Below are 14,885 nucleotides of genomic sequence, written 5' to 3'. Positions count from 1 at the left end.
GAAGGAAGGAAGGAAGGAAGGAAGGAAGGAAGAAAAAAAGGAAGGAAGGAAGGGAGGAAGGAAGGAAGGGAGGGAGGAAGGGAGGAAGGAAGGGAGGAAGAGAGGGAGGGACAAAGAAAGGGAGGAAGGAAAGGAGGCTAGTGAGAGCATTTAGGTTCTAGTCTTGGCTTTGTTTGTCACAATGTAACCAAGTGCCTTAGGTAAGTCAATTAACCTTCCTGGGAATTTATTTCTTAACCAGTAAAATTAGGGGATAGAATTTATTGGGGGGTTTAACCTTAATTTGGCTACATCACCCTTTGTTCAAATGAAGTATAATTTGGAATATGACACTAAGTGGAAGTGCATGAGGGGATGGCATGTGTGTGTGTGGTGTGGTGTGTGTATGTGGTGTTTGTGTGATGTGTGTGTGCTGTGGGATGTGTGTGTGAGCTGGGGTCTGTGCGCGGTGTATATGGTGTGTGTGTGGAGTGTGTGTGTGTTGTGTGTTGGGGATAAAATCTTAGTTCTTTCCTATGTTCCCCTCCCATGGTGATCCCAGAGTCATCTTCTCCAAAGAGTGGAGCCTGAGAGTACTGCTCTGGAGGCTCCTCGAGGTCATTCCAGTTCTAACACTGGATGACCTAATTATTACAAACCATGTGGCCACAGAACGCTAGTTGAAGAAATGTCAAAGTAAACTTAAGCCCATGTGTGGAGAGAGAAGGCGGACAAGTGGGGCATTTGAACTGATCAAACTTTGTTGCATGTCTGAGAAGCCAGGAACAAAAGACAGAGCCTCTCTTTATTCTGATTCACTTTTAGATTAGGTTCTTAAATGGAGAAAATATAAATTTTCTCAGGCCCAGAGTCAGGCTTTCCAGAAGAATTGGAGAGGCAATATTACCAGCACAGAGAATTGGCTTTTTTCAGCCTCCTCTGTTTAATGCTCTCAGCTAAAACATCACAGGAGAACTGCAGGCTTAAGAAAGTCATGCTATTAATACTAACACAGCCCGCCCTACTGATAACAGATGTGGTTATAATGGAAGCTGAATGAACAAAAACACATTTCCCCGACTCCAAACCTCAAGCACATTTTCCATCATCTGTAACAAACTGAAACGCTGGCTCAGAGCAGATGCTTTTCTTTGTTCATTAGTGGACATTGCTTAGAGCTTTGGTTGGGAAAGGAGAATCTGAGGTCTCCACTGGCAAGTGTCTGAGGGAGATGGCAGGACTGCAGAGAATTCCTCTCTTTGCTTATAGGAACTGCTTTGGGGCTGGTGCTACAAAGGCCTTTTTGTTTATGCAAAGTGTCCTCAAGATAACACTAAGTACTCATTTCTCAGAGAAAGGTTTCAGAAAGCTGAGCACTGCTGAGCTGAGCCTTAGCAGTCTTATGACTTGTGCCTTGGCCAAAACCACCTCCATAACACTCAGCCATGAACTTCATCTTGCATTAATACAAAACCACATACCATCTGGAAATAGCCTTGAGGAACTCATGCAATAAGAGACTGAACCCTAAAACTTTACCCTCCCAAAGCCAAGCCACCACAATTGATCACTTTGTCAACCCTGAAATTTTTTCTGGAAAAGAGATTGAGAAATGATTACGTGAGGACTGCATACCAAGTCAGTAGAAGAGGCCTGGTTTGAGCTTCTGGCTTCCAATCTTGCACTTGATAAACTAGTCCAGCCACTTTGTACAAATTTACTTCTATAGGCGATGGAGAGAAACCATTATCAGCAGCGTGCATTTTATAAACAAGTTCCAAGCCACATAACATTTCATTTTTCTCAACACAGCCCTTTGTACTGGAAGACAAACTATGGCTCTCTAAGAGCATTTGTAGACTTTGAGCATCTGGCAGGAAGGAGTCTGATTTTCCGATGAATCAGTATTAGCTAAAATGTTTGTCATTATATATTCCCTGGAATTCTCTACACTTTGTTGGGGCATCTCTTGTCCTTTCTGATAGTAACCTGAAATCATTGTTAGGGAGCTTGAATTACACCATAGCTGTAAAGTCACCTAGGAAAGCTTTTGTTTAGACTGGAATTAAAGCCCTTGACTGGACACTTAAGCTTTCCCTTCCCTTTGTCATGACTCCTAAGGATGGAGCTCCCCAGCTAGTTCATACCACATCTGTATTATGTCTACTAAAGAAGAGCTTTAGTCACTCAGAGCAGCATCCTTTAAATATTGTGTAGTCTGGCTACAAAGCAATGTTTACAGTATGATCCATATTTGGTTATAAAATATATGCTCAGACAGGAAGGCAATTCTCCAATCGATAACAGTGTCTTTCTTGGGATGGTGACATTCCGGATGATTTTTTTTTTCTTCCTTCATCGTCTATAGTTTCCAAAACTTCTACAATAAACAGATATTACTCTTATACTAGGGAAAAAAAGACGTGTGTGTGTGTGTGTGTGTGTGTGTTGAGTGTGATGTGGCTGTAATGCCATAACCAACATAGAGTCTAGAGTGTGCTCTCTAGAGAGATCAGCCTTCCAAACCTAGACTGTTTATTGAATTTCCTGGAAGACATTCTTAGCCTCTATTTTCCAGTTACTCAGAAAACTTTCTCAACCTTCTACTTCAATTGTGGAGACGACTTAGGAATTATTGGCAAAATGTTCAAGCACTCCCACTAATTAGGATGGAACCAGCAGAAAAATGATGGGAGCCCAAACAATAACTTAATCTTTATAAATTTTACTTTTATGAGTGCTCATGCTTAGTTGATTATAAAACATGCTTATTCTCAAAGGGCTGACCATTACTGACTCTTTGGTGTATTTCTCTTCTTTCCCTAAGCTGATGCTAAAAGTTGCCCAGGACTATGACTCCAGAATACAGGGTCTAGGAGATTTCTTTTCCAGTTGTCTAGACAGGACCTTGAATGCATTCTTTCTCAGAACATCAGGGGGACAGGGATGGGCTGCATGATTTCATCTTCCAGCCTAATTCTCTTTAACTCAAAGAAAAAATAATATTTGTATAAAGCTGTTCAAATATCTCTGCTATTGTGACTAGATTCTGCTTTACAAAGATAAATAAATGGGTTTGAGATGGAATATGAACAAATAATAAAAACATAACATTTGATAGATATAAGCTGAGACTGCAGCCAAGGGCATAGCAAAGGGAGAACCTGGGGACATCTTTTACATGGCACTTCCAGATTTCCCCAGTTGTTGAGTGCTGACTCCTGGAATCGGCTAGTGCAGACCTGAACCCAATTCTGCCATTTACTTGCTTTGTGACAATGAAAAAATTTGCTAAAGCTTCCTGAGTCACAGGGAACTGACCCCACCTTCCTCATAGGATTTGTAAGAGAATGGCTCAAGATAAGGTCAGTAGAGAGCACCCCTGAAGGTTGGTGGCATGACCACCAGGCTCCCTTTCCAGCAGCTCTGTCCCCAGCTTCCTCCTCCTGGATCCTGAACTGGCACCAACCCCACTTCTCAGGGATGAGAACTTGGAAGTGAAGAGGGAGACTCTGATGACTCAATATAGCTGCTCAAGCAGCTTAGCTGAAGGATGAAGTAGACATGTCACAGAACTCTAACTTGTTTCCCTGGCTGTGCTCAGGTGGGAGAGAGAGGTGAAGGAGATGGGAATACAGTTTCGAGCATGACTAGCCTACTGTGGGTTCAGGGATGGACACTCAGCCTGGGCCTGGCTTTTGCCTCTGTTGCAGACTGGCAAAAGCAGGTAATACTGCTGTTGAGTGGCACAGCAAATACTGGCATGCACGTTAATAATACCAACTCAGCCCTTTTGTTAAATGGCATCGTTTCACCTGGACTCCACACATACTAGCGCCTCATTTGTTCGGATGAAGGAGTGTGGGGAGAAGAACTGATATTTTTTGTGCTTCTTCTCTACATTGGGCTCTGTGTGAGACACCTTCACTCAGTGTCTCACAGAATCAACACAACCATCCTGTGAGGTTTGCAGTTACAATACTATTAGCCTGACCCTACAGAGGAGGACACTGAAGTTGCTGATAGGATGAAACTGCCCTGGCTCGCAGTTAGCAATGTCTGAAATGGTGTTGAATCTTATCTAGCTCGTAACAAAGACTATTTTCCCCATACTTACATGGTAGTTTGAACGATCCAGAGTAATGCCAAGCACTAGGAAGTCCTCTAAAAGGAAGCTAAAGTACACAGCATTGACTTAATGCACTGAAGAGACTATATTTTATTCATAGGCAATCTCCCAGGGATTTGCTTAAAGGATTATTTTTTTTCTGCATGAAGCATGAAGGATACCAGGTTTCCTCCAAGATGTAAATAAATCTCATTGACTCCCAATGATGCTTTCTAATAAGGACAGTTCTGTTCAGACATGCTTATTGACCACTTAGAACTTATTTTGTCTTGGTCTCTCACAAATTTCACCCCACCATGTTATAAAAAAGTCGGGTCTTATACAGAGAGAGGATAGTTTGTGAGCTCTAAATATACAAGAGAAAAGGTTTATCTTGATTCCCAACTCTAAAAATGAAGGAATAGATTTTGGAATCCAAGTGTTAGGATGATCAGGCCTAGCTCAAATTTGTATTTGAATGCAGAATCCTTTTGTGAGTGGTGTACTTTATAATTTACTGGAAAAAAATTTCTTTGAGAAATCATAAACATGATATAAAAGTAAAAAATGTATTATTTTATTTTCCATTTCTAAAAGAACTATGGCAATTCATTTTGGGTGTGAGATCAGTGACATAAGAAGGATTTTTTAAAATTTCAATCTGATGTTTACTTTATCTACTTTTGCAGAGCTCTGTGTTGTTCTTGCTTACCTCTTACTTATTGGCTAACTGAGACATGATCACTAAGAGTTCTGCTGGATTCCGCATGGAAAATACTTTCTAAATTGTTTGGAAGCAGCGGAGTAATCATTCCCAGTAATATCCATTAGGGCATTTCAGAGAAGATGGGTTTTAGAAAATCCAGTCCCATCATAATGGTGAAGAATAAATCATATCACAATACAGCTTAAAGAGCCAACAGTGAATTAAGACAAACACTCACTGTAACACAGACTAGACTACCAAAACTTGGAAAGTTAAAAAACTTCAAAAAGAAATAATTAAGAGTCAATGTCTTTTAAATGTTCTCAATGAGTGTATAAAGGGGGGGGGGTTTTCAAAGTCAAAAGCTTATGAGTTAAATTTTAATAATTTAGGCAGCTATCAAAGGAATTTTATTAGACTCAAAACTGGCATTAATCAAAATTTTCCATTAGAGCCACTTTCTTTTCTACACAATAGTCAAAATGCTTAGACATTAACCAGTTGCTAAGAAGATTGTGTATTTGTTATTATTTTATACCACTAAATTTCAGAATGTGGGATTAGTTTCACAATAAAATTTTAGAATTGTATAGCTGTCTAATAAAGATTCAGCCTTGCCAAATTTTGGCATGCCTTGTTTCAGCCCCCTTCTCAGAGTAGATCTTTATTAGGATAATTTGCTATAATGACATTTTATGAGACAAGAAGTTTTCATAGGACATAATTTTGGTAACAGGCAGAGATACCCAGATGTTGTGCTGTCTTTTGAATTCCTAAATCCTTTTCTATTTTAATGCTGCTTAATTCTAGTAATTATTAATAGTTAGTAAGTAAGCCTGGAATAAGTACCAGAGCTTTTTTCAGCATTTTATAAATCATACACATAAATGCCAATCCTCTAAACAAAAATTAGGATAAAAGGGCCGACACAGAAACAAACATACAAACACAGGGAACCAGAAATGATGTGGGTGGGGAAGACTTATTTGAAACCCCTTCTTTGTAAGCAGAGTTGGGGGTCAGGAAAGGGAATTCCATTTTTTTTCTATAATAATGTGTGCTTTACCCATACAGATGTCTCTAGCAGTGATGAATCTGAATATACCAATCCACACACTCCAACCCTATATCTTTTGTGCCTAAGAGATATATTTTTGCAAGATGGCTGCCTGAAAGAGGGGTGGAGGAGGAGAAGGGAAAGGGGAAGGTAAATGAGCAGTCTGAAGCCTCAGAGCTAGAAAACAAGAGGCACACATCTTCTTGACCTTGGCCATTTGCTTTAACAAGATACATACTGGCCAGAATACACCACTAGTCCTTGGTGCCCCTGCTCTGGCCAAGAGACTCTGTGACATATTATTGGATTTATAGATAATGTGAGAGAAAGATCAGGTTCCCTGAGCAAGCATCTGCTTTTTATGTTCTGCAAGGGCCTGAAAACTTACATTTTGTAGTCACATGGGCAGGGGTGAAGGTTAGAAAGAAAACATTTAAAAGAGCACTAATAATTAAGAGCACAAAGTTCCAGGGCAGATGGCATGAGTTCAAGTTCTGATTACCGCTTAGGCCTGTCTAGCCTTGGGCAAGCTTCTTCAACCTCTTTGTGCCTTAGTTTCCTCATCTGTCAAATGAGGATCATAACACCACCTGCCTCACAGAGTTATTGAGAAGGTTAAAGAAAGTGATATGGAGGCTTTTCCGGTCAAGATGGCAGAGTAGGTAAATGTTGTGCTTATCTCCTCTCATGATCACATCAAAATTACAACTAAACCACAGAACAACCATCATGGAAAATCGCCTGAAGTCTAGCTGAACAGAAATCCTACAACTAAGAACATACAGAAGAAGCCACCTCGAGGCTGGTAGGAGGGGTAGAAATACAGAGCAGGCTGGTCCCACAGCTGCGTCTGACTAATAAAAACCAGGAGGGATGTCTCAGCTGTGGAGTTCCTCCCTGGAGGAGCAAGGGGTCCCAGCTTCACACCTGGCTCCCCAGCCTCCAGTTCTAGAGCCGGGGAGAGAAATCCCATAGCTTCTGGCTGTGAAAATGAGCGGAGATTGTGGCTGGGTAATACTAGGCCTGCTGCAGCCACAGGTGCTCCTCTTAAAGGGCCCACACACAGACTTATTTGGTGATGGACTTACTCATTCTGAGCTGCAGAGCTGGGGCAGCAGCATGAAGGGCACCAGGTGCATACAGGGAGAAGTTGAATTTTCTGGTTGCAGGGCGAGGGCTAGAGGGACAGCTTTTGCCTGGCAGAGGAGCTGGAAGAAGCCATTGTGTCTTTGTTGAGCTCCCCCCACACTTTCAGCATGCAGACACGGAACAGTGGCTATATATGAGTCTCTATCAACCTGGCTAACACTGTTAGTTCACCCTGTCCTGGTGGTTCCCTGAGACTCTGCCCCCCACCAACTTTCAGGCACACCCACGCTGCTTCCAGTGGCTTTTCTGTACAAACAACCTCTTGGCTCATGCTGCAAACTTTCCTAAAATCTCTCAAAGTTTCACAAAACACAAACAACTAGCATCTGGGTTTGATATGTTCTGTACCTCTTGCTGAGCTGCGCTAAGCCCGGCACTAATGACAACTAACCTTGGTTCATGCCCAAGCCCAGTGCAGATGGGGGCTATCTGTGGATTGCTTCATAGCTCAGCCAGGTGACCCCAAGCAGGAAACAGGCAGTAGGTCCCCTCCCAGGAGTCCCCAGAGCTGGCATGCCCAGGGGCCACCCACTCAAAAGAGGGTAGCTGAATGTATAAGAAAACAAGACCCTTACATATGCTGCCTACAAAAGACTCACTTCAGATGGAAAGATACACACAGACAGAAAGTAAAGGGATGGAAAAGCTATTTCATGAAAATGGGAATGAAAAAAAAAAAAAGCTTGGGTAGCAATACTTATACCAGACAAAATAGACTTTAAAACAAAAACATGGCTTATAGACTGGAAACTGGGAACTTAGTTCTCTTTCCCATCTTGCAAGGTGGAGGGTGAAAAAGCTGAAAAGCCAGACACTAAGGAGAAGAAACCTGAAGCCAAGAAGGCTGATGCTGGTGGCAAGGTTAAGAAGGCCAAGACGCCTAAGAAGGGGAAGCCCCACTGCAGCCGAAACCCTGTCCTGATCCAAGGAATCAGCAGGTATTCCCAATCAGCTATGTATTCCTGAAAGGCCATGTACAAGAGGAAGTATTCAGCAGTGAAATCCAGGATTGAAAAGAAAAAGAAGGAGAAGGTTCTTGCTACTGTCACAAAACCAGTTGGTGGCGACAAGAATGGTGGTACCCGAGTGGTTAAACTTCGCAAAATGCCTAGATACTATCCTACTGAAGATGCGCCTCGGAAGCTGCTGAGCCACAGCAAGAAACCCTTCAGTCAACACGTGAGAAAACTTTGGGCCAGCATCACTACAGGGACCATTCTGATCATCCTCACTTGGGCGCCATAGAGGCAAGAGGGTGGTTTTCCTGAGGCAGCTGAGCAGTGGCTTGCTACTTGTGACTGGACCTCTGTCCCTCAATCGAGTTCCTTTGTGTAGAACACACCAGAAATTTATCATCGCCACCTCCACCAAAATCGATATCAGTGGTGTGAAAATCCCCAAACATCTCACCAATGCTTACTTCAAGAAGAAGAATCTGCGGAAGCCGCGACACCAGGAGGGGGCGATCTTCGACACAGAGAAAGAGAAATACGAGATTACAGAGCAGAGCAAAATTGATCAGAAAGCCGTGGACTCGCAAATTCTACCAAAAATAAAAGCTGCTTCTCAGCTCCCGGGCTACCTCCGCTCTGTGTTTGCTCTCACAAATGGGGTTTATCCTCACAAACTGGTTTTCTAAATTTGTTACGAAGCACCTAATTAAACGGCTGGTCTATTTTAAAAAAAGAAAAAAAAAACATAACAAGAGATCAAGAAGGCCCCAGCAATCCCACTTCTGGGTATTTGTCCGAAGAAACCCAAAACACTACTTCGAGGAGATGTGTGCATCTATATGTTCATTGAAGCATTGTTTACAATGGCCAAGATGAGGAGACAGCCTGGGTGTCCATTGATGAATGAATGGATAAAGAGGAGGTGGTACATATATACAATGGAATATTGGTCAGCCATGGAAGAGAATGGATTCTTGCCATCTCTTGCCATTCTTGCCAGTGGCATGGATGGGCCTGGAGGGTATTTTGCTGAGTGGGGTATGTCAGACAGAGATAGACAGATACAATAAGATTCCACTTATATGTGGAATCTAAAGAACAAAATAAAGAAACAAAACAGAAACAGACTCATAGATACAGAGAACATTTTGATGGTTGTCACATGGGAACGGGCTTGGGGGAGTAAAAAAGAGAAGGGATTAAGAAGTACAAATTGGTTGTTACAAAGTAGTCATGGGGGTGTAAAGTATAGCGTAAGGAATATAGTCAGTAATATTGTAATAGCTATGTATGGTGTCAGATGGGTACTAGATTTATTGGAGTGATAGATGAGAGGGGTTGGGGGACAGGGTGAAAAAGGTGGAGGGATTAAGAAGTACAAATTGTTAGTTACAAAATAGTCATGGAGATGTAAAGTAAAGCATAGGGAATATAGTCAATAATATCGTAATAACTATATATAGTGCCAGGTGGGTACTAGACTAGTCAGGGAGAGCACTTCTTAAGTTGTATAAATGTCTGATCATTATACTGTACACCTGAAATTAATATAAAATAATACTGAATGTCAACTGTAATTGAAAATTTAATAAAAGGGGAAGAAGAAGGCGAAAATTTAAGAAAAGAAGAAGGTGAATAAGAACAAGTATAAAACAAATAAGTCACGAGGATATAATGTATAGCATAGGGAATATAGCCAATCATATTGTAGCATGGTATGGTGTCAGATGGATGCTGGATTTATGGTGATCATTTCTTTAGGTATATAAATGAAACTAATATAGTATTGCATGTTAGCCAAATTTTAATAAAAATCTTTTTTTAAATGTGTAATGAGTAAAGTGCTAAGTCTGCAGTAGTGTTGAGTGTTAGTTATTCTTTATTCAATACCCAGTAGGTGTCAGACCCCATATTAGGTGCTTTTATATATATAATATTTAATCTTTATGACAAACTTAAAAGGCACATAATATTATTTCCATTGTACAGATAAAGACACTAAGGCTTAGAAAGGTTAAGAAAATTGCTCAGGTGTACACAGGTAAGTAGCCTGACTAGAAAGCATCCAATCCAGGTGTGTCTGCCCCAGCATTGTATCAAACACCATTGGTGCCCCCAGCTCATTTCAGCTCCTATTGATAAACACTTACATTATAGTCTAGACTATTACATTTCTAATCAACTCTATTGATTAGAAAATGATTCCCCTCTCCATCATCATTTGTCTAACTCATTACATTTAATAGGTAGCATTAGATAAATGTGTTTGATACCTGAAACTGAGTCACTCTGGACCTTGAGAGAAAGGCCTATGTGTCATGAGTTTTGGTGCAGCTGGAGGGAAAGAGAATAGTGCTCCTTCCTTCCTTCTTTCCCTCCCTCACCAGACAGGAAGGGCCAGCCAATGTACAGCTGCAAATCAACAGTGACAAAGCCCAGGGCAGCCTTTTGTCTCAGGAGCATCTGCTAGCTCAATTACCAGGCAGCCATTATTATATGGGCTATCCTTTGGGGGCCCCAAAGCACTCAGGAATTTGGAAACAGGGCTTTCCTTACCAACAGCACTCAAGCAGAAAGCAGGTCTTCCTGACAGGCTGCCCTGCTCAACTTCCTGGTTATACAAAAGAGAGAGGAAGAAAGGCAACAGAAAAGCACTAATTAAAAAATAATAACAAAACAACAAATGACAGTGTTGAAACTACATAATAATTTAAAGCTTGAGTTTATAAGAGATGACGTAGCCCTGGCTGGCATTTAACCTTTTCATCTGCCAGTGGTTGGCAAAGTCCTTTGGAAGCTTCTCTAAGGTCTTTCTGCTTAGATGATGGGGCTGGGAAGAGAGTGGATATTGCTGGAGCCCAGAGGAGTAATACCTGGCAGCCAGGACTCTATGATGCTGCCTCAGAGAGAGGCTTGCAAGGGCTTGGTCTCTGTAGGGCACTTGGGCTGGGCATGGCCAGAGAAACAACATAACTCATTATTACATCCAGAGATGAGCTTGTGACCTTGACTTCATAGGCCTCGTAACCTAACCAAGATACTAACTAAAGCACTACTTTAACACATCCGAACTAGTATTTAAGATGAAAATAATGGATAGGCAGAAAGGGCCAACTTACTGTACTGGAAGAAATGTAGACAATTTCTTTATACATGGCCCTCTTTGAAGGAAATACAGTGTGTACATATTTGAATGCATAAAACTGATTGGCTAATTAAGAGCGCTCTTCAAAAAAAATCATCTTCCTGTCTTCTCTTAAATAGCAAGTTCTTTTAAAAATATGTGCATCTTTCTAGGCATATAGTTACCAATGGTCTTTGCTTTACCCCAGTGATCCCCAAATGAGAATCCAACATGGTTACATTAGCATCATCTGGGTGATTATTAAAAATAAATTCCTGAGCCCTTCCCCAATCCTACTGAATTGGAATATCTGGAGATGGGAATCTGTATTTTTAGCAAGTGCTCCAGGTTATTCTGAGTGCAGGTAGAATTGGAAATCAATTCACACAATGTTGACTTCTAAAATGTTATGTGATCTGATTAAAAAGAGATTAAAAAGAAAAAGGCAAATAGATGAGGCTATAGGATACCTCTTCATTTTAATTTTTAAAAATTTACGTAATCATGAAGTATCTGAAACATATGGAAGAGTACAGAACATAATAAGAGACCCTTGTGTAGCCATCAACTCCACTCCTCATTCATTTCACTGACTTGCTTCCACACCAATGATATATTGGTGAATCAACTCTCTATTCTTGGTTTATTTGCATAATAGCACCTACACAGCTTGAGGTTATGTTATGATTTTGCTTGCTTTATGTGATTTTTTTAGACAGGTCTATATTTTGATATTCCAAGAAAGCAGAAAAAATATCCATCCAATTCATTCATCTTTGTATTCTCAGCATTTAGCACAGTACCTGGCATGTAGTAGGTACTCAATAAATACCTATTAAATGAACAAATTCCATTCCAAATGACATATTTCATTGGGGCAAGAAATAAAATAAATTTATAAAATAATGATAATAACAGACAGTTGGGTTTTTTAATGTTTTTAGTTGGCAAATTCAAGACTCCAGAGTTTCAAAGAAGTTACAAACTATTCCTACCTTGTTGAGTGTTTTTATCATAAAAGAGAATTGAATTTTGTCAAAAGCTTTTTCTGCATCAATTAAATGATCATGTGTTTTTCTCCTACATTCTGTTGATGTGGCACATATCATACTGATCAATTTTTGCATCCACTTTCTGTATCTATAAATTTGCCTATTCTGAACATTTCCTATAAATGGAATTATATGATATGCAGTCTTTTGTGTCTGGCTTCATTCACTTAGCATAATATTTTCAAGGTTCACCCACATTGTAACATGCATCAGTGCTTCATGTCTTCTTATGGCTACATAGATGAGCTTTTGAAAGTAGATTTTAGACTGAGATATAAGTAAGAGTTTTCTCTCTGAAGATTTTTCTTGGAGGTAGAACTTTGGGATACCTGAGCTGGGGAGCATGCAGCCCTTTTCTGGGAGGCAATTTTTTTGTACACAACCTACCATGTGGACCTAATTTTCTCCCTCTCTGTACATACTCTATTTCCTCTATTCAGCCTGAGAGGCCCCCTTAGCAGGGGTCATGCTTTCAAATTCAGCCAGGATGTTATGACCACCTTGCCCAGTCTTTAGTAGTAATATATCTCAGAAGTGCAATTAAGCAAGTGGCTGTCCTGTAATTAATTCCTTTGCTTTAATATAAGATATCACAGAGGAGAAATTCTGCTGGACATTATGCTAATTGTAACTGAATGTAGCCCAGAATTATCAAACTCACTCTTCTCAAACACAGATCACTTAGTTGCTGCACACACAGCTTAGAATCAAAGGTAAACTAGACCATTTAAGTTACAACTAAATATAATTTGCTGCTCTGTCTCAGAGTTTGGGGGCTTGTGGGGGTGGAGCGAGGTGGGGAGGATGGGCTGTCATTGCTCCCTTTCAGGAGGAAGTTGCTGTGTTTTCTTGTTTTATAAAATATCTCCCAAACGTGAAACTCCCATAACTGCGAAAGCAATGGTCCCAATGCATCCATTCTGTATGTGTTTACTACCCATCACAGTATAAAAAGGAAAGATGGCTTTATCTTTTAAGGCTCAAATCTCTTTTAACAGGTTATATTGGTTATTTAGAATTTTTAGATTTTGTGATTTTTTTTTTTAAATTTGTTACTTCCTAGAAATTCCTTTGCTAGCTGATTTTCAAAGTTCTTCCTTGGAATAGATTAAACGTTCAGAAACCAGGAGATTTTTTTCTCACCCAGGTTCATGGGTAATGTATCATGTTTTCTTAGTGAGTTTAGGCAGGATTTAATTATGAGTGGTTTTGAGTGTTTTGAGATAGGGAGGAAGGAGATGAGCAGAAGGGTAGTCCCAACTTGATGGCAGGACACAATTAATGGACAAGCTCAGTATTATTTTTCTCTAAAACATGAAAATCTATTCATGGTTCTTATATGAACGTGAACTAAGAAAAGCATGTCATGTAGCATTTTTTGGCTTCAAGAATTTGTTTTGAAGAGATCAACAAGGAGTGCGTACTACAAGCTATCAACTCTTGTGGCACATGTTTGGCTTGACACACAAGTGTGCCCTTCCCATTCTCTCTTGCCGATCTTCAATTGTTAAATGCTCACTTTCTCAGCCTCCTGTGCATCTAGGAAAGGCCATGTAAACACAGTTACACATAGAAAACTTTTGCTTTTCTGACAAAAGGAGAAAATATTGCCACTGTGACCTGCTTCTCTCCTCTTCCTTCCTTGAAAGTGGTGTGATGCTTGGAGCTACAGCAGCCTTTTTGGGGTGATAAGGAAAGACCAAAAACATTGCATAGCTGTTAGCACTGACATCACATCACAGAGCTGATGAATCAACACCATTAACTGCTTGATTCCAGCTTCTATATTGCGTAAGAAATATAAACTTCTATTTGTTGAAATCACTTTTACTAAGATTTTTGCTACTTGAGTACACTGCTAACGAATACAAACAATTTATGGAATGAAATTTGTTACATACCTATCCTCTGCTTGATTAATATTTACTCTAATACTTCCACCTAAATATATACAATTTCCCTTTTTCTCTCTCCTGTGTATTTCAGCTGTCTAAAGTCTATCTTTACTATCCCCACAGGTTCTTAATAGAGGTTTAAGTTTTAAATTTGGGTGGAGGAAAGATTTACAAAATCCATTTCAAAAGAAATATATTCATGAGCAGTTTCATTTTCAAAATCTAGTGTGTGTCCCTCCATTTATATAAAAACGTTTTCTGGGGCAGTTGCAACCCACACATGGCAGACCTTGTTGGTGTGGGAGAACGAGAAAGGGAAATTGTGACTGTGTCTGTTAAGTACAAAGCTGTCTGATGATAGGCCTGTTTTGTATGAAGACAATACTTTTAGAAACCCTTAACCTTTATCATCTTTAAATGCCAAAAGCCAAGTGTGAAATAACCAGAGTAGAAAAAATGAGGGCCTTATTATTGATCTTTGTTATAGTAATATACCTTTAAATTTTAAAGAAATATATATTTCTAAAAGAAAAAGGAAGTCTCTACTTGTAATCATTTTCAAATTAATCTCTTAAATATTATGTAGCTGTGGTCTGTTTTGGAGAGTCTGAGTAGCTGACATATTGTTTTTTTGTGTTAAGGATATTGTCCATTGTATCATGAGTTTCCTGTTTATTCAGGCCCTTGGGAAAATTTTTCTGATCATAGAACCAAGAATGTTTATAGCTAAGCAACAGGTTTATTTTTATCTCATGAATATTGTAGCTGATTTAACTGTCAATGGGATGCTGATTTTTGTTTTATTGTGTGCTTTAAAAAAAATGTTATCTGGAAAGGTGCACAAGTTTCATAGCATTAGTTC

The 14,885-nt window shown here is 39.9% G+C and overlaps 1 pseudogene; it reads left to right on the top strand.

The window, feature by feature from the left end:
* The first annotated feature begins 7,953 nt into the window (after positions 1-7,953).
* On the top strand, positions 7,954-8,638 carry LOC109382791 (60S ribosomal protein L6 pseudogene; annotated as a pseudogene).
* The last annotated feature ends 6,247 nt before the right edge of the window (positions 8,639-14,885 follow it).

This window comes from Hipposideros armiger, unplaced genomic scaffold (assembly GCF_001890085.2).
Source record: "Hipposideros armiger isolate ML-2016 unplaced genomic scaffold, ASM189008v1 scaffold_70, whole genome shotgun sequence".
Taxonomy (NCBI): Eukaryota; Metazoa; Chordata; class Mammalia; order Chiroptera; family Hipposideridae; genus Hipposideros; species Hipposideros armiger.
Note: the sequence above shows the minus strand (reverse complement) of the source record. Positions and strands in the feature narration are given on the sequence as shown.